The 26,203-nt window shown below is 35.3% G+C and overlaps 1 protein-coding gene across 2 annotated transcripts in view; it reads left to right on the top strand.

The window, feature by feature from the left end:
* The window catches only part of GSTCD (glutathione S-transferase C-terminal domain containing), a 132,270-nt gene that overhangs the window by 25,943 nt on the left and 80,124 nt on the right, over positions 1–26,203 (top strand). The gene's annotated exons all lie outside the window — the stretch shown is intronic.

The raw sequence follows: 26,203 nt of genomic DNA on the forward strand, positions 1-26,203 counted from the left end.
ATATAGTAATTCAACACTTCCATTCATCACCCTGTGCTCATCACTACAAGTGTAGTCCTTAATCCCCATCACCTATTTAACCCAGCCCCCAACCCACCTCCCCTCTGGTAACCATCAGTTCTCTATAATTAAGAATCTATTTCTTGATTTGTCTCTCTCTCTTTCTCTCATTTTTTCCCTTTTGCATGTTTGTTTTGTTTCTTAAATTTCCCATATGAGTGAAGTTTTCCTTTTATTTTTATTATAAAAATTTCACATATACACATATACACATTGCTCAGATTCAACATTTCTTACATTTTCCTACATTTGCTTATTCCTTTTCCTTTCTTTTGAAGTATTTTGAAGGAAATTCCAGATAACATGCCATACTATAGTACATACATCTAAGAAATACAGCCATTCTAAATAATTGCCATGTCATTAGCACACCTAATAAAAATTAACAAAAATTCTTTGATCCTTTAATAACCAGTACATAATCGTTTTCCCCTAATTGTTTAAAGTATTGTTTGAAAAAAATATTTTAATAGTTAGGTTTTTAGTTATATAATTATATCTTTCATTGCTAGAAACTATATTTTGGTTGTTTGTTTTTATAATGACCTTTTCCTTGCTTGTGTTTCAATTTCTTCTTTTCATAATTTTTTTAAGCATAGTTATTTTATATTCTGTGTCTGTTATATGATAGCTGATGTCCATAGAGATCTAATTTTGGTGTTTTTTTTTTTTTCCTGTTGACTTCATTCTTGCTGTCTTTTTTCCCTATTAGTTTTGTAATTATATATTTTGAATTCATTTAGGGGCTACTTAAATCTGTGGGAATCTTGTGGGGCCTGGGTTAGAAGTAAATTTCAATAGAAAGGATTTATATTTGCTTATGCCAGGCATCTTGAAGTACTAGATCTTAAGATCAGTTAACGTTATGTTTTCAGCTTGAGATTCCTTTAACCTTTTCATTTGAAGCTGAGGTTTAAACAGAGAAGTTACCTTTTATCATCTCCTTTGCTACTGAGTAGGACTTTTTTATTGTAATGCATCTTTTCATGGGGGAATATAGCTTTTCAAGGTTTCTACTTTCATGTAGTGATAATAGTTCCAGGTTTCCACAATGCTAGGGATCCAGGACTAGCCTCTCTTCTTTGTCTTTCTATTAAAGCTCAGATCCCTATTAGCAAATACTCTCCTGGCAGCTGGTGTCAGTTCAAGATTATTACACTACTTTTTAGTTCCTTTCCCCTTTGTTAAGGCCCTATGGAGTTCCCTTACTCTCAGAAATCCATTGAGACAGGCAAAGGATGATTGTTGAGTTTTATATAGCATTTTAGGTGTTTTTAGGTGGAGAACATTTTCATTACTCAATGTTCCACTTCCTTAATTGTTCACTTATTCTTTAGTTTTATACCAAGCCAAATATATCTTTTGGTTTCCAAATGCTCTTTGAAATTGTTTGCCTGCCTTTGTCATGTTCTTCTCCTCTGTATGCTTCCTAAGTATTGTCTATATCTCACTAATCAATTCTAGTCTGTCAATCAAGGAAATAATTTAGGATTTTTCCAGAATGGAATAAGATTTTCATTGGGCAATTAAGAACTGTACCTCACAGATGTTTTATAAAAATTAAATTCATTTTTTGGTCTTTGTTAAATATATGAAACATAGTCACTAATGAATTTGTTAATGTTTAATTTTAAATATTTTCTGATATTTTGAAAATTTTAAGTGTTTGTTTTTATTGTCCTTGCAATTGGATTGTTTTGTGTACTCTGGTTATGGCACATTTTGGACAGGTTAAAACTATAGTAAATGAAAATCAGATTTTCATTAATATTTATATTTACAAGAAATTAGTACAAAGATTTGTAAGTGCCACATGTTTTGCCTTACTCATAATTAATTTACTATGAAGCCAAAATAATATTTTCATTTATTAATTGAGCAATCAATTACATCTGCTTCCAACTCAGAGATCTAACATTAAGCATTCATGTCTGGTCGTTTTACTGGCTAGAACTGCATATCTAACAGAGTTCATGGAATATATTACTCATTATATCTCTTTAATTGGATCACCTAGTTTTCATAAATATTATGACAAACAAGGAGCTATAACAGCAGAGCTACATGATTTATTTACATTTCATTCTCTGTTCTTAAAAGGTTTATATAGTCTGTGTTAAACTAAGGCAGAATTGTTGCATTTTAGATGTTCTGTTTTCAGTGCTGGCAATTTCAATATTGCACAGTAATAGGATCACTGTGAAATAAAATTATTATACATACGGGTGTGGAGGTCACTGTGAAAGTGTTCTCATGATTTGTGTTCTGGTATTTTTAGAAGAGATTGAATTGTAATAAGATTTTATTGGTACTAGGTTCATTTGGATGTCACAAAGGCTGACTCCTTATTTGGAAGCCATTGAGTTACTTCAAGATTATGGCCCATATAATAAGAATCATTCTCTTTACTAACAAAGGCTATATTGATCCTCACAATGGAGGCTTATTTCTTAAGCTTGTCTAATCTCCCAACCTCTGTTATTACCCATTTCTCTCCCCACATCCTATATACTATTCCCTGAACTTTTCAAATTCCCTCATATGATCTATAACTATTATTTCCATGCCTTCACTTTTATTTTGCCTCCAGCCTTAAATATTCTTCTTTCCACTTCCCATCCTAAAATTACACCCATCTCTTAAAGATCAGCTCAAATGCTGCTTCTTCATTAAGCCTTCTGCATGTGCTATGGAGTCAGGCTGCCTGTGTTTCATACCTGGACTACTATACTAACTGCTAGAAAATCTATGGCCAGATTCTCAATTTCTCTGTGCCTCAATTGCCTCATCTGTAAAATGGGGATAAAATAGTATACACCTTAATGAGGTTGTTGGTACATTCAATGAATTAATATATAAAGTACTTAGTACAATATATCAGACAGAATTAGTCACTTGCTCTCAGCATTCCTTAGTACTTTCTTATACTTCATTTTTGGTACTTACGGTATGCTTCTCTTCCACTATAATTACTTATATGCATGTTTTCCTTTTCTAGTGGACTGTGAGCTCTTTGAGTATAGAATAGGTACATAATAATTTTTTTATTAAATTCATTTGAATTGAGACTATAGATCCTTTTAGTTAAATTTCCAAATTTCTGCTTAAACCAGCAACTTTGAATTCTTTTGTCTCATATAGATTTAATTTACATCATCTTTATTACTATTATTACTACTACTACTATTCTATTCTTTTTTTTTTTTTAAAGATTTTATTTATTTATTCATGAGAGACAGAGGAGGAGAGAGAGAGAGGGAGAGAGAGAGAGAGAGAGAAGCAGAGGGAGAAGCAGGCTCCCAAGGAGCAGGGAGCCCGATGCGGGACTCGATCCCAGGACCCTGGGATCATGACCTGAGCCAAAGGCAGACGCTTAACCATCTGAGCCACCCAGGCGCCCTACTACTATTCTATTCTATTCTATTTTTATGGACTGTTTGGGAATAAGTTGCAAACATTGTGCTACTTCACCTCCAAGAACTAAACTGTCCGCTTTATGAACAAAGGCACTTCCTTAGTTCTTTTCTCTTAGCCATTTTGTAAAGTTATCAAAACAGGCTCTGTGATTCACTATGAACTATTATCTAATCTGCAGTCCAGTTGATTGTAGTACATGTAATTGTCATGTCACTTTAGTCTCCTTTCATGTGAAATAGTTTCTTAGCCTTTCTTTATCTTTCAACATGGACTGTTTTGAAGAATTCAGGCCAGTTTTTTGTCAAACGTTTCTCAATTTCAATTTGTCTCATTTCCTCATCCTTCAATTCAGATTATGCATTTTGGCAGGAATACCACCTAAATGAAGCTGTGGCCTTCTCAGTGTATTATAGCAGAAGGCACATTACATCAGTTTGGGCCCAGTGATGTTAACTTTAATCATTTGATTAAGGTGGTATCTACCAGGTATCTCTACTGTAATGTTACTGTTTTGCTCTGTTGAATTAATAAGTATTTTGTGGGGAGATATTTGAGACTACATAATGTCTTGTTTTCAAAATTTCACTCACTAGTTTACATTCATTTGATGCTTCTTGCCTGTGATAGTTACAGAATGGTGACTTTTCAGCTCCATCAGTCTTCTATATGTATTAGTTGCCATGCTAATGTAAGAACGTTTTTCCCATCTATCATCTATGTATCTCTTCTCAGTATTGACTCAGGAATTATTTTATTAAATAAGTTATAATCCATCACTGTTGTTATTTATTTCAGTACTCAAGTTGTCCCAGGTTGTGAGTCTCTTCAAGCTGGCTCCTGATCCTTTGGAAATGGCCTTATCATTCTATGACCACTTCCTTAAATTCTAGAGAAAAAAACTATTACAGGCTCATTTTTTCATTTCCCTGCCTCAGTTCTAGAGTCAGCTGTTTCTCCAAGGAACTCTGGTTCCCTTTAGTAGAGATTAGCATTTAGAAACTAAAATTTGGGCACGAGGTGTGCTTATTGCTAATGGAGTGTTATTGCTTTTAGCTCCTCTCAGTAGAGAGCTGTGCATATAGATAGATCTATGAGAAATAGATGTATGTACACACACATGTATATAATCACATCACTGTCTACTGCTCTATTTGTATATCTCTGTTACACGTCTGTATTAAAAAATGGTGAGATGGGCGCCTGGGTGGCTCAGTCAGTTAAGCATCTGCCTTCAGCTCAGGTCATGATCCCAGGGTCCTAGGATTGAGCTCTGCATCGGGCTCCCTGCTCAGCAGGGGTCTGCTTCGCCCTCTCCCTCTGTGCTCTCTCTCTCAAGTAAATAAATCTTAAAAAAAATAAAAACCAATGTTTTTTTAAAAAATGTTGAGATTATACTGATATCTCTAATTCCAATCCTAATCCACAAAATTCTTCCTAGTTTTTCCGAAATCAATGTCTATACCTCTATCAACCTTTCTCAACAGTAAAAACAATAGCTCACAATATCATCTATTTATTTGCTCATTTGGTAAGTCCAACCATAACTGAACAGTAATTTGCGAACTGTTATATCCATATCTCTGTGAAGAATATACCTACTAAGTTGAATTCCAGATTGTTTGAGTTATTTTCATTTTTGAGTGTATATGGTCAAAGTTCTTATACAGATAGTTGTAATTAAATGGTTCTATATAAGATAAATTATACAAAAGTAAGGAATGAAAGGTTTAAGTTAGTATTAGTCATATGCCCTGATAGAAAATCTTCAACCAACAGTCTCCTACTGCATCATATATATCATATAATATCCATGAGATATATATATATATATATATATACACATATACATTATACAGAAGTGAGGAAAGAAAGGTTTAGGTTAGTATTAATCATATGCCCTGGTAGAAAATCTTCAAACAACAGTCTCCCACTATATTATATATACATAAAATATACTATTTTATATATTATATTTTTATATATATTATTATATTATTACTTTTGACCTCAAATAACTATGATTTTCTAATCTAATGAACTGGAATAAATACTTGTGAGCCTGAGGAGTCCTCTTTTTAAGGCCAGAGACACTTCTCTTCTTGCCTTCTGAATTTTTGCCCTCTGAGTATGAAAGAGGAAATGATGTAAGACTTAGAATAGAACTGCCCTAAGCCACTCCATGCAGTATTTCCCCATAGCCATTTTTATTCTCTGGTAGTTTTTAGGTGAGTGGTTCGTATATTAGGAATTGCTCCTAGCCTACACTAACCGTATCAATCATATGAAGGGAGGAGGCTCAGAGGTATGACCTTATAGAAGATAAAGGCAACAAAACGATAGTTGTTTCAGTTACATTCTGTTTCATTTTTATATTCAAAATTACATTGTCTTAGAAATATGAATCAATTAGGTATACCCGATTGCTTTTGCTGTTGAGCTACATGAGAGCATCATCTCCTAGGGAGACTGATGTGGAGGTAAGTTCATAAAAACCTTAAACATTATCACTCATTCACCTTCTCATCCCCCACCACCCAGTTTAGAGTATATACTTAACAGTTTGAGATAAAAGAGAAAAACTAATGGCAGAGTTTTACTAGAAGGATATCATAAGTTCTCATCTTTCTAGAGGGCTTTAAACCCTGTAGATTTTATTTGCTTGGGATAGACATGTATGAATTCTTAGAACAAGAATTATAAACTGGTATATTCCAGATCCTTTTATATAAATCATTGATTGAATTTATGTTTCTAAGAGAATATATAATTTTTCAATCCTAGTGGATCTGTCTTAGTACCAAAATTATTCTTTCTACCAACATTCATATATATAATATATATTAAAGTATATTTAAATATACTTATATATTTATGTATTTTATATATATTTATATATAGCATATATACATACTATATTATATATAGCATATGTAGTATATAGTATATTATATATAGTATATATAGTAATATATTTACATATTATTTAATATATATTATATATTTATATACTTATATATGTAATATATGCATAATACATAATATAATTATTTAATAATACTATAGCAAATGATAATATAATTTTATAATTATATATGGCATATATAATTATATATAATATAAATATAAATATATATATAAATATAGATGACTATGATTTTAAATTTTACAATGATATCCAATTTTATGTAAATATCCAGTTTTTACCCCACTTAATTTCTGTAAAATATTTGGGGTTGAAAACAATGAATTGATCCATGACATTGAGAAAAAATAGAAAATGAGATAGTGATATATGATATAACTAGTAAAAATTGGCCTCAATGCAGTCTGTGCTATCACCCCCACTTGTATGCTTCTACAAGCCAACAGGATCACTTTTCCTTTATTCTTCTAGTGGAAGTATTTGGGTAAGCAAGGTAAGAGTGTGGTCAAGGTCTTTGGAGAGGGTTGGATCCAAGGTGGAGAAAGGAAGGACTAAACAGCCTTTGCCCCTATCAGTGATTCTTAACAAAGTTCTTAAGAACCCCAGGGGACATGGTAAATAGCATTGTTTATTGCTGTTTTTGCTGGATGGCCAGGGAAGCGCAAAGTTTACCATAACAAAGAATTGTCTCACCAACAGTATAAGTAGTGCCCTCCTTTGGGGAATCTAAAACATAAAAGCTTGTTTGGGAGCCTCTAAGCAAGGTATATAAAGAAACTTCATTGTCCTAAACCATTGCTTTTCAAACTAGGACAACCATCAACATCATTTGGAAAGCTTATTAAAACAAGTTCCTGGGCACTAACCTACAGTTTGTCATTCAGGTCTCAGATGGGGCCCTAGAATTTGCATTTCCAAGAAGTATCCTACTAATGCTGCTTCTGTTGCTTTGGGGATCACGCTGTGAAGTGATTACCATAGGTAACTGATTTAGTACATGCATTGGCTGCTTTGATTTCAATGTCTGCCGCCAAAATAAGATGAACAACAAGGTTAAAGCTTTCTAAAATTTTTCTTTACAAACTAAAAAATTATGTTTTTGCTTTAGCATGTATTATATCAAATACAAGAGCTTGTGCAGACCTCTGAACCATTTGGTAACTATGAAACCCTCTACTTTTAAGTCAAGTATACTAAATTATACTAGCAAATGTAAGTGAAAGTAGAAGTATCTTATAATGTACATAGAAATAACGTCTTTTACGAAATTGTTTTCTGAAATATTAATCTTAGATTTTTATATTTTCCACTTCACCACACTAGATAAGACATAATTAGAATATTTTTTCTGACTTTAAAAAAAAATTACTCTCCAGGGAGACAACATAAGGATACATTTCTCCCAACATTTTTTGTTTATATTGAACAGTTTTAGATTATAAGGCTATTACATTTTGAACTTTTTGGCATTTAAGATACTAAAGCACATCAAGAGAATGAGATCAAAGGTTTGAGTTTTTTTCTCTTTTCTGGGAAAAAAAATTTCCTAACATAAATGTTTTTCATTTTCCTAAGTTATACTTAGCTGTGAAATCCAAAGCCTGACCATATTTGACTCAGAACCATACAAATTTATAACTATGTTCTCTTCTTTCAAGGGTAAGGTTCTCAACAAGCATTTTGGTGCTTTACCAAAAGTAGTACAACTTTTATTTAAACTGCAATTAAATCTGAAACTAAAAGCCTCTAAAAGATAGTATATATAAATATAGACAGAATTTATATTAGTTTAAAATATAACAAGGTTGCAAAGAACAAGTTTGTTATTTGCTTAGTAGTACTTTTTTGAATGAGTGCCAAACACTAATATACAGGTGTAGAGATCGAGATAGAGATATAAATCACATAGGTATTATAAGTTACATAGTATGAATATGAATGATATAGAGCAAACCATGTGTTAAATTCATCTCCTTTTTTTTAAGATTTATTTATTTTAGAGAGAGGGGTGCAGTGGGAGAAACTCTGAGGCAGACTCCCCGCTGAGCGCAGAGCCCCATGCAGTGCTTGATCTCACAATCCTGAGATCATGACCTGAGCAGAAACCAAGAATTGGAGGCTTAACTGACTGATCCATCCAGGTGCCCCCATCTCCTTTTCTAATACAAAATTAGAGAAGTCAGCTAGAGTAAGAGCAGTGGGAGAGGTGGGTAAAATTTTACTAGGTAAATTCTTCCAATTATTATAGCATTAGACATTTCTTATATAAAAATGTTAGTCTTTTATGGAATAGTAACTAAATATACTTGGTAATCATGAGAGGTAGTACTGATGGTAGAAATATTTTTGTATAAATTTTAATGAGTAAACATGTGAATTTTTTAATTGAAAAAAGGTACTATGTCATAATCGTTATTGGAAAGAAAAGCAACATGAAGTGGAGAAATAGGGGCACCTGGGTGGCTCAGTTAGTTAAACGTCCAACTCTTGATCTCAGTTCAAGTCTTGATCTCAGTTCAAGTCTTGATCTCATGAGTTCAAGCCCCACAGTGGGCTCCATGGTGGGCATGGAACCTACTTAAAAAAAAAAAAAAGAAGTGGAGAATTAGTAGAAAGGTATCTTTATTTTTCAATGTTACTTTCTTCATGTGAAATTTCAAATGGTGTAAAGTTTCTTCATGGAAATGTTAAAAGTCAAAAAAAACCCCACATACAATACACAATTTTATTGTAATTATATAGTAATAATACATTGGGTTTTATTTGTTTAAGCCTTTTATTCGAACCTTTAAAAAAATTAAACCTTTTAAAATTTCACATGAAGTAGCACTTAAAATAACTTAATCAAATTCTCCTCAAATTTATCTACACGTTTAACATAATTTTTATTGAAATCCTGACAAGATTTTTTTGTAGATATAGACAAGCTTATTCTAAATTTTATATGGAAAAGAGAATTTGAAAAAGAGAATATCACTGTATTTGATGTTAGGACCTACTGTATGGCTATAGTAATTAGAGATATACACATATAGATTAATAGAAAAAAAATGGAGAACGTACAAAAAGACATAAAAGCAACTCAATGGAGGAAGGATAATCTTTTCAGCAAATGTTGCTAGATCAATTGGACATACACAGTCCAAGAAAAAGAATCTCTATCTAAATTGCACACCTTGTATGAAAGTTAACTCAGAATGGATCATGGATTCAAATTTAAAATTTTAAAGTATAAAACTTTAGAGGAAAATGTAAAATATTTTTTTAGAGCTTTGGGACTGGGGATGAAAGACCTAAATGTGAGACAGGAATCCATCAAAATCCTTGAGGAGAACACAGTCAGCAACCTCTTCGACCTCAGCCTCAGCAACTTCTTCCTAGAAACATCGCCAAAGGCAAGGGAAGCAAGGGCAAAAATGAACTATTGGGACTTCATCAAGATAAAAAGCTTTCGCACAGCAAAGGAAACAGTCAACAAAACCAAAGACAACCAACAGAATGGGAGAAGATATTTGCAAATGACATATCAGATAAAGGGCTAGTATCCAAAATCTATAAAGAACTTATCAAACTCAACACCCAAAGAACAAATGATCCAATCAAGAAATGGGCAGAAGACATGGATAGACATATTTCCAAAGAAGACATCCAAATGGCCAACAGACACATGAAAAAGGGCTCAACATCGCTTGGCATCAGGGAAATCCAAATCTAAACCTCAGTGAGATATCACCTCATACCAGTCAGAATGGCTAAAATTAACAAGTCAGGAAACAACAGATGTTGGCGGGGATGCGGCGAAAGGGGAACCCTCCTACACTGTTGGTGGGAATGCAAGCTGGTGCAGCCACTCTGGAAAACAGTATGGAGGTTCCTCAAACAGTTGAAAATAGAGCTACCCTATGACCCAGCAATTGCACTACTGGGTATTTACCCCAAAGATACAAATGTAGTATCCGAAGGGGCACGTGCACCCCAATGTTTATAGCAGCAATGTCCACAATAGCCAAACTATGGAAAGGGCCTAGATGTCCATCAACAGATGAATGGATGAAGAAAAAGTGGTGTATATATATATATATATAATGGAATATTATGCAGCCATCAAAAAAAATGAAATCCTGCCATTTGCAATGACATGGATGGGACTAGAGGGTATTATGCTAAGGGAAATAAGTCAATCAGAGAAAGACAATTACCATATGATCTCACTGATATAAGGAATTTGAGAAACAAGATAGAGGATCATAGGGGAAGGGAGGGAAAAATGAAACAAGATGAAACTGGAGAGGGAGACAAACCATAAGAGACTCTTAATCTCAGGAAACAAACTGAGGGTTGCTGGAGTGGAGGGGGTTGGGAGGGATGGGGTGGCTGGGTGATAGACACTGGGGAGGGTATTTGCTATGGTAAGCACTGTGAATTGTGTAAGACTTATGAATCACAGACCTGTACCCCTAAAACAAGTAATACATTATATGTTAATAAAAATTAAATTAAAAATGTTTGCTCTGCCAAAGACTGTTAAAAGCATAATAAAACAAGCTGAAGACTAGAAGAAAAACTATAAATATAAACTAATCTGACACAGAACTTGGATCTGGAATACATAAAGAACTCTCAAAACTCGACAGTAAAAAACAAAAAATTCTTTTTTATAAAATTAGAAAATAGGCAAAAGAGATGAACAGACATTTTACCAAAGAGAATATGCAGTTGGCACATAGGCACATGAGATATCATTATACACCTATCAGAATGGCTAAAATAAAAAAAAGTAATAGCACCATATGTTGAGGAGAGAGTAGAGAAACAATCACTCAAGCATTGCTGGTAGAAATATAAAATGGTACAACCCCTCTGGAAAATAGTTTGGCACTTTCTTATAAAACTACATATACAGTTACCACAAAACTCAGCAAATTACACTGTTGGGCATTTATCCCAAAGAAATGAAAACTTGTATTCATACAAAAACCTGCATATGAATATTCATAGCAACTTTATTCTTAATAGCCCCAAACTGGAAACAACCCAAGTGTTCTTCAGTGGGTGGATGATTAAACAAATTCCAATGAGTCCATGCTATAGAATATCACTCAGCAATAGAAGGGGATGGACTATTAATACCTGTAGCAACCTGGATGAATTTCAAGGACATTATGATTAATGAAAAAGCTGGTGTCGAAGGCACTTATTTAACCTTCGCAACATGACAAACCTGGGGAAATGAAGAACAGATCAATGGTTCGTAGGGAACAGGGATTGACACGGCACAGTGCTGCTACCTCTAAAAGGAGTTCCCTTATGATAAGGTGGTTATATCAATGTATACGTTGGATCAAATTTCATCAAACTGTGCATACACCCACAAATGAATGCATGTGAAAACTGAGCAAGGTCTGTAGTTAACAGTATTGTAATAGCAATAATTTTCTAGTTTTGATATTAAACTACAATTATATAAGATGTCACCATTGGGGAAGCTGGGTGAAATGTTCACAGGACTCTCTGCACTATTTTTGCAACTTCCTCTGAGTCTATAATTATTTTAAAATAAAAAGTTAAAAATATAATTTAAGTAAAAATACTGGAAAAGGTCAAGAAACAAATAGTGAAATATTTCTCAGCTCATCCTTTTCAAAAATATTTATCAGAAAACTTCTGGAGATCATTTATAAATCAAATGACAGTTTGATAAAAGGCTCAAACTGCAAAGACATCTTGATGTATTTTCTTTCTAATGAATAGCAATGCAATGCTAACATACACCGATAAACATTGACTTTTACTTTGACAGTCCATTTCACAGGTTGCTATTCTCAAGCTCCCAGAAAAATGGAGAAAGCCAAATTAATATAGCATAATTTGAGTTTCTTTATATCAGTATTACTTCAAAATAGTGATTAGTATGGCCTAGGAATACCTCACCTATTAATCCTGGCTGAGTTTGCAACTAGGACTCTTGCCCTGCCACCAGAAACTTCATGGTCCCTGGAGGATGTCTTCTTGTCATCTATGTTATAGTGATATGGATGTTACCTTCATGAGAAGTAGAGAAAGTTCTTTCACTGAAAGCTTAGCAGTGTCCAATTTCAATTATACATTTGCATTTCAAAGTACTGAAAAATGGGACTGAGTATTTTGTTTTGACTATCAAAATGGTTGAGTGAGTAAGTTTATTTTGAACTTTAAATCAGTTCAGTCACGTGTGGAAATGACACAGTTGTATAACATTGTACTACTAACTAAATCGTCTGGAACCACTTTGTATAAACAAGGCCTGAAAAAGAGTAGCAGGATTAAATTCAAGTTTTATGACTTCAACGTCCTCAACAAAAATAAGTAAGTACAGGGCCAGTACCTACCATAGAGGTAGCAATTCTTAAGCTAGGGTAACAGAGATAAAATGTGTTCATAGCTTTGGTACCTCAAATCCACATAGCAGCCAGCTCACTTTGTTTGTTTGTTTGTTTTACCTCTTTTTTTTCTTTTTATGTTTTTAAGCCATGAAACTGGATTTGTTTGTTTTCCAGTGTACTTAACTGTGGCATGTGATTAAAGAAAAAAAGTTAAGAAGTATTTTTTTCTCTTGGAATTAGATTTGCTGTAATTCTTCCCAGTATTATTATGCTTTGTTCTATTCTCTAGGGTTAGACTTCAAGAACCCTATTTGTAGATCATGTTTTTAAGTGCTTTGCAAACAGACCCCATGATGACTGATTACCAAGAAAGGCTTTAATGGCCAGTTTATTTAGGGTGGATTACATAGAATCTTCTAAGAGTGTTGCTTTTTAAAATAAAAGTATATGACATGAAGAAGTATCTGTATGATTAAACAAATTTATCTGAATTTAATTTGATTAGGTTATATGTAGAGTATAAAAATTACTTAGAAACTTTTTTCTCTGTATACAAATGAACAAATTGAGAATTTATTGAACAGTCACAGAGATTTGTGTCCATTCCTGACTCCACTAAGTCATTTATAATAGCACTAGGCAAGTTTGAAAGTTATCATTGCTTGTTTTAGGCATATTATAAATTCACTAATCAGAAACCTCAAATTATCTATTCGAGTGAATAGTTAAAAATTACTATGTTTCAGAGATTGAATTACTTCAAAAGGTTGAAATAGGATTTACGTGAAAAATAAAATACTTATTTCTGGAAACCAGTACCCAGCAAGGTTCTAATCTCTTCAGTTTATGTTGAAATGTAGTTGGAGTGGGACCATTGTAATTCAGGAGGAGCTTTCTGGTAAACAGATCTTCAACACTGTTCTAGTCCTGCTGTATGTCCAACAGCAACTGGGTTCTCTTAGGGCTAGAGAGGTGTACCCATTTCAAGAGAAGAATTTCCTTCAGTTTTTTCTTTTAGAGTTTTTCCAATGATCACTGATAATGAGTACTGTCATGACAGGCTTTGATATTTTAGAACAAGGCAGATTTGGAAACTTTGCAGGAATTTTTCCTTAGTTATTAATGGGTAAATTTTCAATAAATACCCATTTTAAGTGGAGCAAAACTATATTGTTGGTGTCATCCAGAAGCAATAAAGAATAGGGAAGAATCTTTGCCATAAAACAAAGATATCTGCAATATTTTGTTTCAGTGTTTTACATCATTTCTTTTTTTTAATTTTTATTGTTATGTTAATCACCATATATTACATCATTAGTTTTTGGTGCAGTGTTCCATGATTCATTGTTTGTTCATAACACCCAGTGCTCCATGCAAAACGTGCCCTCCTCAATACCCATCACCAGGCTAACCCATCCCCCCACCCCCCTTCCCTCTAGAACCCTCAGTTTGTTTTTCAGAGTCCATCATCTCTCATGGTTCGTCTCCCCCTCTGACATACTCCCCTTTTCTTCCTCTCCTGTTATCTTCTTCTTTTTCTTTTTTCTTAAAATATGTTGCATTATTTGTTTAAGAAGTACAGATCTGTGATTCAACAGTCTTGCACAATTCACAGCGCTCACCATAGCACATAACCTCCCCAATGTCTATCACCCAGCCACCCCATCCCTCCCACCCCCAACCACTCCAGTAACACTCAGTTTGTTTCCTGAGATTAAGAATTCCTCATATCAGTGAGGTCATGTGATACATGTCTTTCTCTGATTGACTTATTTCACTCAGCATAACACCCTCCGGTTCCATCCACGTCGTTGCAAATGGCAAGATCTCATTCCTTTTGATGGCTGCATAATATTCCATTGTGTATATATACCACATCTTCTTTATCCATTCATCTGTCGATGGGCATCTTGGCTCTTTCCACAGTTTGGCTATTGTGGACATTGCTGCTATAAACATTGGGGTACACGTACCCCTTCGGGTCCCTACATTTGTATCTTTGTGGTAAATACCCAGTAGTGCAATTGCTGGATCGAACGGTAGCTCTAATTTCAACTGTTTGAGGAACCTCCATACTGTTTTCCAGAGGGGTTGCACCAGCTTGCATTCCCACTAACAGTGTAGGAGGGTTCCCCTTTCTCCACATCCCCGCCAACATCTGTCGTTCCCTGACTTGTTAATTTTAGCCATTCTGACGGGTGTGAGGTGGTATCTCATTGAGGTTTTGATTTGGATTCCCCTGATGCCGAGCGATGTTGAGCACTTTTTCATGTGCCTGTTGGCCATTTGGATGTCTTCTTTGGAAAAATGTCTGTTCATGTCTTCTGCCCATTTCTTGATTGGATTATTTGTTCTTTGGGTGTTGAGTTTGATAAGTTCTTAATAGATTTTGGATACTAGCCCTTTATCTGATATGTCATTTGCAAATATCTTCTCCCATTCTGTTGGTTGTCTTTTGGTTTTGTGGACTGTTTCTTTTGCTGTGCAAAAGCTTTTTATCTTGATGAAATCCCAATAGTTCATTTTTGCCCTGGCTTCCCGTGCCTTTGGCGATGTTTCTAGGAAGAAGTTGCTGCGGCTAAGGTCGAAAAGGTTGCTACCTGTGTTCTCCTTTAGGATTTGGATAGACTCCTGTCTCACGTTTAGGTCTTTCAACCATTTGGAGTCTATTTTTGTGTGTGGTGTAAGGAAATGGTCCAGTTTCATTCTTCTGCATGTGGCTGTCCAATTTTCCCAACACCATTTGTTGAAGAGACTGTCTTTTTACCATTGGACTACATCATTTCTAATGAAGACAAATGAACAAGCAACACAAAACACTTGCAGTTATTTGCAGTCATATGTAAACTATACTCTAAAAGTACTGACAACTTCTGTTTATAATTAAGGCAAAATTAGCTCTGTATTAATACTATTATGTACATTTGCAAAAAGATATTTCCACATAAAACTTAGCTCCTGGATTGCCTTTCCAGACTTAATTTGAATATTTCACACTAAGTAACTTAGTCTTTAAGCTTAAAAATTCTTAATATTGCTTAGCTTTCAAGAATTATGTTTTGAAAAGTATAAATGTTTATAATCTCATTTAAGAGAGGGAAAACTAATGTTGTGGATCCTTAATTTTCTGCTGATGGAAATTAATTTGTATTATTCATTTCAGCTTAAATTAGCATTCTCTGTGCTAGTCCCAGATATTTATGATTAAAATCAGCTCGATGACACAATGAACTATTTTTTTTCTGCACTTTGAACCAAATCCTCTCAGCATTCAAACTTATTCATTTTTATTTAATTAGGCCTACCTCACATTGGAGAGATACCTGAAGCAAGGCGGTTTCCCTAATAGCTATGCAATCACAATAGCTCACAGGCTTTGCAATAATATAATTATTCAAGATTGAATCATCAGAGGAATTAAAAAAAAGTTACCCTTGCGGTGCCTGGGTGGCTCAGTCGTTAAGCATCTGCCTCCAGCTCAGGTCATGATCCCAGGGTCCTGGAATCGAGCCCTGCATTGGGCTCCCTGCTCCGCGGAAAGCCTGCTTCTCCCTCCCCCACTCCCCCTGCTTGTGTTCCTGCTGTTGCTATCTCTCTGTCAAATAAATAAGTAAAATTTTTTAAAAAAGGTATCCTTAACTATAGGACAAAAGTGTGGTCATAAATAGAAAACTATCATCATTTAAATAGCATCAGTATGTAGTATTAGTAATCAATAGTATAATGTTTCTAGATGTGAATTTTATGTACTTATTTGTGGAAAATTATTAAATTAATTTTTATATGGAAACCAGTGACTGACTACATTAGAAATTTGACTATATTCTATACATGTAAGTGCAAAGTTTTATGCTTCCTAAAACAAAAAATACCTAGGAATTTTTGCATATGATTACATAGCAATATTTTATAAAACTAGGGTAAAGTCACTTCCCAGGACAACTCCTCGTCTTTTTTTTTTTTTTAAGATTTATTTATTTCTTTGAGAGAGAGAGGGAGCGCGTGAGTGGGGGAGGGACAGAGGGAAAGAGAAACTCAAGCGGACTTCTCACTGAGTGCGGAGTCCAACTGAGGGCTGGATCTCAGAACCTTGAAATCATGACCTGATCTGAAACCAAGAGTCAGATGCTTAACTGACTGCACCATCCAGGCACCCCTGGACAACTCCTTATCTTAAAAACAAATTATTTTATATGATGGTTTTACTCTGACTTGTCTGTTGCTGTGAGAAAACTGTTTTTGTGGCAATGTGCACATTTAGCAAACCAGACGAGAAACTATTTGTGGGGGAAAGATTAGATAGAGCCAAGTCGTCGTCTTTTTTTTTATTTTTTATTTTTTATTTTTTTTAAAGATTTTATTTATTTATTTGAGAGAGAGAGAGAATGAGAGATGGAGAGCACGAGAGGGAAGAGGGTCAGAGGGAGAAGCAGAGTCCCTGCCGAGCAGAGAGCCCGATGTAGGACTCGATCCCAGGACTCCAGGATCATGACCTGAGCCGAAGGCAGTGGCTCAAACAACTGAGCCACCCAGGCGCCCAGTCTTTTTTTTTTTTTTTTTTTCAAACAACGTTATTGACTAAATACTTCCATGCCCTTGGGGACGTATTCATACTTAATTTCTTTCAGCAAAACAGGGAAAGAAAAGAAAACCAAGCTGCCAAAGGCAGTATTAAAGAATATGGCTTAGAAAATTGTTTTCTAGTCATGCCTATCTACTTTCATCTAATCTAGATGGTTTACTGTAAAATTGGGTAATTGTTGGATTAATCGGACTATGATCTAAATAAAAAGATATTTTAAATTATTTTCTTTGTTTATAAAATAAGTGCTTTTGATAAGTTTCTTTCAAGAGACCTTAAAACTCATCAAAAGTAATATTCAAATTTACACAGCTACTTTTCATTAGTTATTAAATTCTGGTTAACACGCTTGATCACGCTTTTTTTTTAATAGAAAGAGAGAGTGAATGGGGGAGGGACAGAGGGAGACAGAGAGAGAGAATCTTAAGGCTGGGCATGGAGCCTGACATGGGCTTGATCTCACGACCCTGAGATCCGTGACCTGAGCCAAAATCAAGAGTCAGATGCTAAACCAACTGAGCCACCCAGGTGCCCCCCACCTTGATCACACTTCTTAAAAAGCGATTGTGTAAGTCAGATTCCCAATAGGAAAAGATGGCACAATTCAAATTGGGATCATTTAGGGAGAATTTATATGTAGAGAGATTAACTACCAAGTTATAGGTAGGGTATCCTGGACCTTAAAGAGAAAGGGCAGAAACCCTTGGTTAGAAGCTGCAGAGCTGTTTCTACCTCTAGGCCTGGAGAGGAAACAGAGGAGAAAAAGTCCCATACAGTAGCAAACTGCTTAGAGAGGGCAATAACCTTCAGGCAAGAGACAGAGGCAGCCTCGGGTGACTGTAGAGGTGAGAGCCAGAGGAAAATAGCCTGCTCTTTTTCTCCTTTACCATTACCGTCTATCTGATCTGCGATGGCTTCTACTGACCAAACGCATCCAGATGACAAGAGGGCAAGGAAGTCTGTTGATGTAGCCCACTCAGGTCAACCTTCAGGGCAGAGAGCTGGTTGAATTGGGAGGGGCAAACCTAAGATATTTGGCAGAGTAATTACGAAAATTCTCTAGAGAGACCCTATAGATCATCTAGAATTAGGACATTTGAGCCCCAGGGAGGGATTAAGCAACATACATTGTGTGACACACAATCACTGTCGTGACACACTGTCAGTCAGCTGAGTCCACAACTCCAGCTCTGCATCCACTTTTCTCCGTAATTATGCCACACTCACCTCTTACAGAATGTGTGAAGTTATACCAGTTTGTATTGTTATCTTAGCAAAATTAATAAGATTTGAGATTTATTAACCTGGGGGGGTGGGGTTTGCCCCTATTAGAAGAAATGTTTTAGAATAGTATTTCATCCCACAAAACTTATTTCAGTCCATACTATAATTTCCTGAAAATTACTTTCAAGGGCCAAACGTTATGGAAAATTGCTGTTTAATGTGATTTGTCTTAAATCCTACAGTTGTGAGGGTAAGGTAAAAAGAAGAATTATAATAACTCTGACTATTGGAGTCTTTGCCGAAGAGGCTTAAAATTAGAACTCATCTGATTAAAATTGGAAGGAATAAAACTCTTAATATATTAAGAATTTCCATTCCCAAGATGAATTCTACCCTTCATTGTTGGAATATGGTTACTTTAACATTTTCAGCTGTTTTCTTACCTTATTCTTTTCACTATTCTTTTACTACCATCTGGTCATATTATACCAAGTAATTTCCCACTTGTTGAATGCACTTGTGTTATACCAGATGTAAGGCCTGGAGATTATGGAACATCTCTTCAAGCTCTGCTCACATTCTGGAAATGCTTGATCACAATGCTCATTCTGAAATTAAAGATCTTGCTCATGAACAGTAAGTTTTGTGCATGTTTCAGGCAAATGGTCTCCTTGCATTCCAGGTCTATTCCTCCTTTCTCATAGAGCTTGAGTGGTTAGCAATTATGAGTAAACTCTTAAACCAAAAACAGTTACATTTATGTAGCTTACTGCTAAGGTCTTTTTATATCTGTATCAAGGAGTATAAATGGTTAATGTCAGCTGAGCTTTTCTGCTGCATGCATCTGTGATTATAATATTTAATTGTAAATACTGCATGTACCCAATCTACTTCACAAAGAAATACATTCCCTTGATTTTGTACTAGTGAGAAGCCTTTGTTAGGTTTGAATGCCTATAGAAAAAAAAGTTTCAGTCAAAAAAAAAAAAGACTATTTAAATATAAATGCAACATGGGGTGCCTGGGTGGCTCAGTCCTTAAGTGTCTGCCTTCTGCTCAGGTCATGATCCCAGGGTCCTGGGATCAAGCCCTGCATCGGGCTCCCTGCTCAGTGGGAAGCCTGCTTCCCCCCTCCCACTCCCCCTGCTTGTGTTCCCTCTCTCTCTCTGTCAAATAAAGAAAAAAAATTTAAAAAAAAAATGCAACATTTTCTCTTATTAGAAAACAAATAATTAGTGAAAGAATATTCTAGCTTTGTAAATACTTTTACTAAATCTTTCAACATTTCTATTTATTTATTTTTTATTTTTTTTTTAAAGATTTTATTTATTTGAGAGAGCACGAGCAGGGTGGGAGGGGCAGAGGGAGAGGGAGAAACAGACTCCCCAGTGAGCAGGGAGCCCAACACAGGCCTCAATCCAAGGACCCTGGGATCATGTCCTGAGCCGAAGGCAGGCCCTTAACCAACTGAGCCACCCAGGTACCCCTCTTTCAACATTTCTGTTCATAGTTTCCTTTTATCAGGCAGTGTGATAAAACTTGTCACTTATTGTCAGAACATGTTAAAGAATTCAGCTTTTTGTGTTTGCTGTTAAAAAATGAATTTTAAAGATTTGAAGCATGATATAACCAATCACTAAGATAACTGCTAATTTTTAATGATTCCATAATATTTCACTAAGTACACTGAATATATTTTGCTTGATTATCTGCAGTTGAATATAAATTGCTCTCAACCATCACACTACAGATAGCACTGCAATGAAAATATCCTACACATAGCTTTTCCTATTATTTGAATCATCTACCAGAAGTGAGTTGATAGAATCAAAGGATGTGAACATTTTTGTTGCTTGTGATACATATTAATAGATTTCCGAAAGGGTTTTAACTAGTTTATGTTAACCATCAGAAATGTTTGGGAGTCCCTGGTTCACTCCCACCTTCACTGGCATTAGTTCATCAGTTTTTTTTTTTTGTAATTTTTTTGGGCTGTTAGGGATAACTTGTTTCATTTTGCATTATTTTATCACAAGGTTGAATATATGCATTTATTTTGCTTAATACCTGTTGTCAATTTTCTTGTCAATCTGAATGGGAGTTCTTTAATAAAATAAATACATTAATCTTTATTTGCTAAAGATATTTCTCTCAGGATATTGTTTGCCTTTTTAATTTTAATTAGCAACATGTTTTTCTTAAAGCTGAGAAATGCCACAGGTTTTGTGTTTTAGTTCCATTTTGTATAGAGAACACTGTAGTAGAGGGCAGTTTCTGTAGGTTCCTAAGAATGTGACAGTCTTAGGCTAAACAATAGCTTAGAACCTGTAAGTTCTAGTTCTAGAAGTCACCTAGCAATGTGAGATCATAACTCTGACATTTTTTAAGCTGCAAGTTATTTTATTAATTTCTTAATTTGTTCTACCTTAACTATTTAAATAGCAAAGTCTTTTTTAAATGCCAGCCTGCCTCCATTGTGTTAATGGTAGCACAAATAAGTTCTAGTTGTGTTTGTTTATTGAGAGAGAATAACATACCCCTAGAAGGCAGCCTGAAGGTAATTCAAGTGAACCCCACTTCACTCAAAGGTGAAGTTTGAGTCAAGGACCAATTGTCTCTTACTCCTGGAGGGTTAAACTATGGCAGTTGTTTTTAGTTTGAGTAAAGAAGGAGAGTCCCTTGCCAGCTGCTGTGTCCCTCAAATAGACTGAGCTCCCTGAGGGCACAGGGCAGGTATTCGTGTTTGTAACTCCTATGCCTAGCTGAGTGATCAGCACGAAGACTGAGATGTAAGGAATACTTGAGTGAAATAATGAATTGTGGGGAGGAAGAGGCAGTTGGAGTTGAAAATATATTACTGAATATGACCACTGAGTGTCCTCAGAGGAAGAAAATGATAAATTAAAATTCTGAGATCTGATTTTTTAAAAAAACGTTACTGAAAGTAACGGCAATGTCTGCAAACATTTATCTGGACTCAGAACAGAAATGGAATTTTTTTTTCCATTATCACTCATGTTTTTTAATGGAATGGTTAGTGAAATGAAATACATTAATTCATCAAAACCAGTGTTTTGAGGTAACTCAGTCTTACAGTTGTGTCCCCAACCAACAGAGCATGATAGTTTTTGCACATCCTCCTCAGTAGGCTGTCTCACTGGGCCTGGGAAGCTGTGCTGAGATAGGAAACCTGTGTGTTCTCTACCTTCACAATATGAAGGAGACTGGTTCAGCAAACTGTGTTATGCAACCTAGTAACTTAATTACTAGCACAAACATTTTGCTAAGATTTGAAAAAAAGAAAAGTAAAAGTAAAAAAAAGAAGAGAAACAAGGGAGAATTCAGGTGCAAAATTATAGTGAATTCTCAGTGAGGGCTACCTTAAAAGATAATATAGCCTCCTATTATTGAACTTGGAGAATCTGCTTCAACAGCAGCGTTTCCTATTTGGAAGCCCATAGGAGAAGATAAACTCCAATAAATAAATCTATATTGTTCTGTAATAAATGCCTTCTAGAACTTTCTTTTTAAGGAAATCAGATTTAAAAACATTATTTTTTCTTAATCCCTTATTTTCTATGAGACTTTGATCTTACCAACTAGGTTTTGCCAACCATATTACATTTTAGAAACATAATTTCTGTGGTTGTTAAGAGATTAATGCATTGGAAAGACTGAAGCAGTAGGTATTGTAAAAGACCAGAAAGGAAGGATATTGATTTTTTGGTTGGAAAAGATTTTAAGCAGGTTGAGCACATCTCGAATTTGGCCTTGAAAAAGAGTAAACTTTAGATTAAAAGAAAGAAGAATGTAAAGGATTGTAGTGAAAGGCAACAGCATTAACAAGACTAGGGGGACAGGTGTGGAAAGGGAATTTCAAGTGAATGTCAGATAACTAGTTTTATGAAGTAATGCCAGTAATGAATTAATTGGTAAGGTGGGATCAGCGCATTGAGAACCTTAAATGTCATAATCTATGCTTTTTTGTTTTTCTATAACAAAGAGCAAGTTTTGTAGGGGTTTTTTTGAGTGTGGCAGGCAGGAGGGGTGGAGGTGTTAAGGATATGGTTTTCTTTTGATTTCAAAAACATTTTCCATTGTTTCAGAACTCTTCATAAGGACAGATGACAACTAACAATTTTATATATACCTTTATACATTTACATGTTCTTTCCTAAAAAAATGAGCTTTCTGGAGAGAACAGAGGCATTGGTACTGATATAATCTATTAATTTTCTGACCCTAAGAGCCACTCTAGAATATGAGTAACAGAGACCAGTCAGTGCTTCTCTATTAAAATAGCAGAATAGGGCACCTGGGTGGCTCAGTCGTTAGGCGTCTGCCTTCGGCTCAGGTCATGGTCCCAGGGTCCTGGGATCGAGCCCTGCATCAGGTTCCCTGCTCAGTGGGGAGTTTGCTTCTCCCTCTCCCGCTCCCCTGCTTGTGTTCCCTCTCTCGCTGTTTCTCTCTCTGTCAGATAAATAAATAAAATCTTAAAAAAATAAAATAGAATAGATCACCTTTCCTTGAGAGAAGACCTGTGTTATACAAAGCAGAGTTTGTCTGACTTCTTGATTCTGCAGACCTTTGACTCTGCTTGTTGTCTTTCACCAAAGGGCTGCAGCCTTTTTTATGGGCCTCTCCTTGACCACCATTTTGTTCAGAATATAACAAAAACCTGGTATTTTAGTGCAGCTTACTGCTAGCTGGTTTATTTTGTCATTTGCTTCTGGAATGTAGCAATGTAGGCATATATCACAGAAAGAAACTTGACCAAAAGCACATGGAGAAAGTTCCACCTGTTACTTTTGTCAAGGGTTCATTAGCCTCTTTGCATGATTGAAAATCGAAGTCACCTTTTGTGTCTGTGTGCTTTATCACCCTCAGTTAAACCTGCTTGAATTTGAGAATTCTATTTCTGGAATTGCTCTTTATTTGCACATTACTGACAGACCTCATTTACTCATGTCAGGGAGGGGTTGGGTAGTACTGGGTACCCCCTAACCCCACTCTCCCTGAGGGAGAAAATACCCCAGAGGTTCTGAGTAAGACAGCAACATGTTCTTTTGCTTTGTTATCAGATTGGAAATGTCTTCGCCTTCAGTCCCTGAGGCTAGATTTCAGGTGTTTTCCCAAATGAACTTCTCATATGGAAAATAGTCAGTCCTCCCCTGAAAAATTTTTATCACCTAATAAATGATTCAGATTGATTCTGTCAGCACTAGGTGGGCAGCTGGCTGAAAGGGGCACATGAGTGGCAGTTCGTAGCAATAGGTTCTGTATTTTGGTTGTCAAGCTGAGATCCTAGATAAATGTGTTCTAACTCACTTAGGTTGCCCCCCCCCCGCCAAACTGCTTTTTAAGGATATTCTTAGCATTTACTTATACCATGGCACACTATAGTTTATTTGGAGTTAGCTGCTTTTTCTAGGGCAATTAACACATCCGATTTAAAGCGATCAACACGGAAACAGATGGAAAATGATTCCTGAGTGGGTAGGTCCAAGTGGATGCAGTTTCGTACCTGACCTGACTAATATGTCTGACCTATTACTTCAAGGAATGTAGCAGCAGGTGTTGATATTTTTCCAGACATCAGTGTGGTCATGTTTGGTAGGATATGCTTAGTGCAGTGTGAAATTGACATTTGGGAGCTCCAGCTTGCCATTTACAGTGACCGGTTTCTATTGATGAACTTTTTGCTTTTTTTACTTACAGGCCCACATAAGCTTTTAAAAATTGATTCTCAGTTTTAAATTGGTTCGCACCTTTATTTCAGATGAGGTTGTTTGAATTTGCCTGAGTATCTTTATTTTTGAATGTAATATCTGTTGAGGAATACTTTCACTCTTTCCTGCATGTTTCCAAGTAAAAAGAAATTTTACATTTTGAAAGATCCATTAGTCAAGTTAGCTGTTTTCAGTTAAGAATAGGCTTAATTCATCCCAGAGAAATATGGTCTCTTTCATTAAAAAAAGTATTATAAAGTTAAACGAGTTTAAGAATAACTGTTTGCTAGCATGTCAACTTCCTTGTTACATAGTGAACAAAACAAACATAGGGACCAACTTCAAAATGTTGGTACCTTATCAAGCCTGTCACAATTTCTTCTTTTATTGTAGAAGCCGCCTCAACTTGGAAATTTCACATAAGCAGATCAGAGTGTACAGAGGATATTAAGATTCCTCTTAAAAATTTGTTTTATATGAAGCCCTTCATTGTTAGTCACCATAAAAGACGTCCCTGTAAGGTTGAAGCAAAACGGAAATAAGGAAAAGGGAATAATTATACTTAAGAATTTGAGTTGAACATTTTTCTTCTCAGCACTTATTAAAACTTTTTAATTTATAAAGTTATAAAATTTAATTTAATTTATAAAATACTCTGTGTGCAAGACACTGTCTTAATATTATCTTGTATAAACCACATAACAACTGAGTGCTGTATTATTATCCCCAGTCTACCGATGAAGAAATTTAGATGCCAAGAAATTAGGTTATTTGCAAAAGATACCACAGCTAGCAAAATGCAGAGTTGGGATTTAAAGCCAGATTGTGATTTAAAGCATGGCCTCTGGAGCCAGACTATCTTAACCAGGTACTCTATGCTGCTCCTCTGTGTTTGTAAGAGGTTGCATACCACTTTTCAGTGTTCTCCTATATCATGCATTTTATCACACTTTACCAAAGTCACTATTATAAACATAACACGGTTATTTTGGTATTATTAGAAATATGAAGGACACATCTTAGATGTACCAGAGAATCATACATTGCATTAAAATTTAGAATCAAAGTTGCACTTTTCTGAGTTTTCTGACCACATTTCTCCAATTTCCAACCCTTTAAAGGTTTTTATATTGAATCAAAAATATTTGTTTAGTAATAATTTGACTTTTCCTCAGAGCTAGTTGTGACCCTGTCACTTCCAGGGCCACTGATAAAGACATCTTAGAATCATTGTTGGCCAAAAAAAGGAGCCTTCACATATTTACAGTTTCAGTTTGCATTTGGCTGCTTTCTTTCTTACATATACTCTTTAGTATCTCATCACTGAAAAAACTCCCCTAGATGTGATCAAAGTTAAAAGGGGCGGGACATAATGAAAACAAATCTAGGACAGGAACTCACATCAAGAGTGTAAGAATGTGCCTCCAAATGGTACGTATACCCTCCGTGTATTTGCTATATTTATGTATAAGGTATCTACTTATATGTGTTTATTAGCAGTGAAAAAGTGCAACAAGTTTTATAGAAAAATAAACTACTGATGTTTCAAAAAGAAAAAAAAAAACAAATTTTTAGTATCTTTAAAAGGCTTCTGCTGCTGTTGCATATCCAACTCAGATGGGCTGAGCGTAATCTTGTACAACTGCTAACTTATACTGTAGAACATCTCTCCGGTTGATAATTCTTATTTTAAACTGTGTAATAACTTGTTCATTTGTGAGTGGTTATAACAGGGTTAGAGAAAGATGTGTTTATAATTAGTGTTATAAGTGTCCTTAAGCTGCCATAACAAAACACCACAGACTGGGTGGCTCTAATAACATTTACGTTCTCACATTTCTGGAGGCTAGAAGTCCAAGATCAATGTACCAGAAGGGTTGGTTTCTGGCGAGGCTTCCGTTCCTGG

Source organism: Callorhinus ursinus, unplaced genomic scaffold, assembly GCF_003265705.2.
Source record: "Callorhinus ursinus isolate GAN/ISIS: 27379988/994484 unplaced genomic scaffold, GSC_fseal_2.0 scaffold4, whole genome shotgun sequence".
NCBI lineage: Eukaryota > Metazoa > Chordata > Mammalia > Carnivora > Otariidae > Callorhinus > Callorhinus ursinus.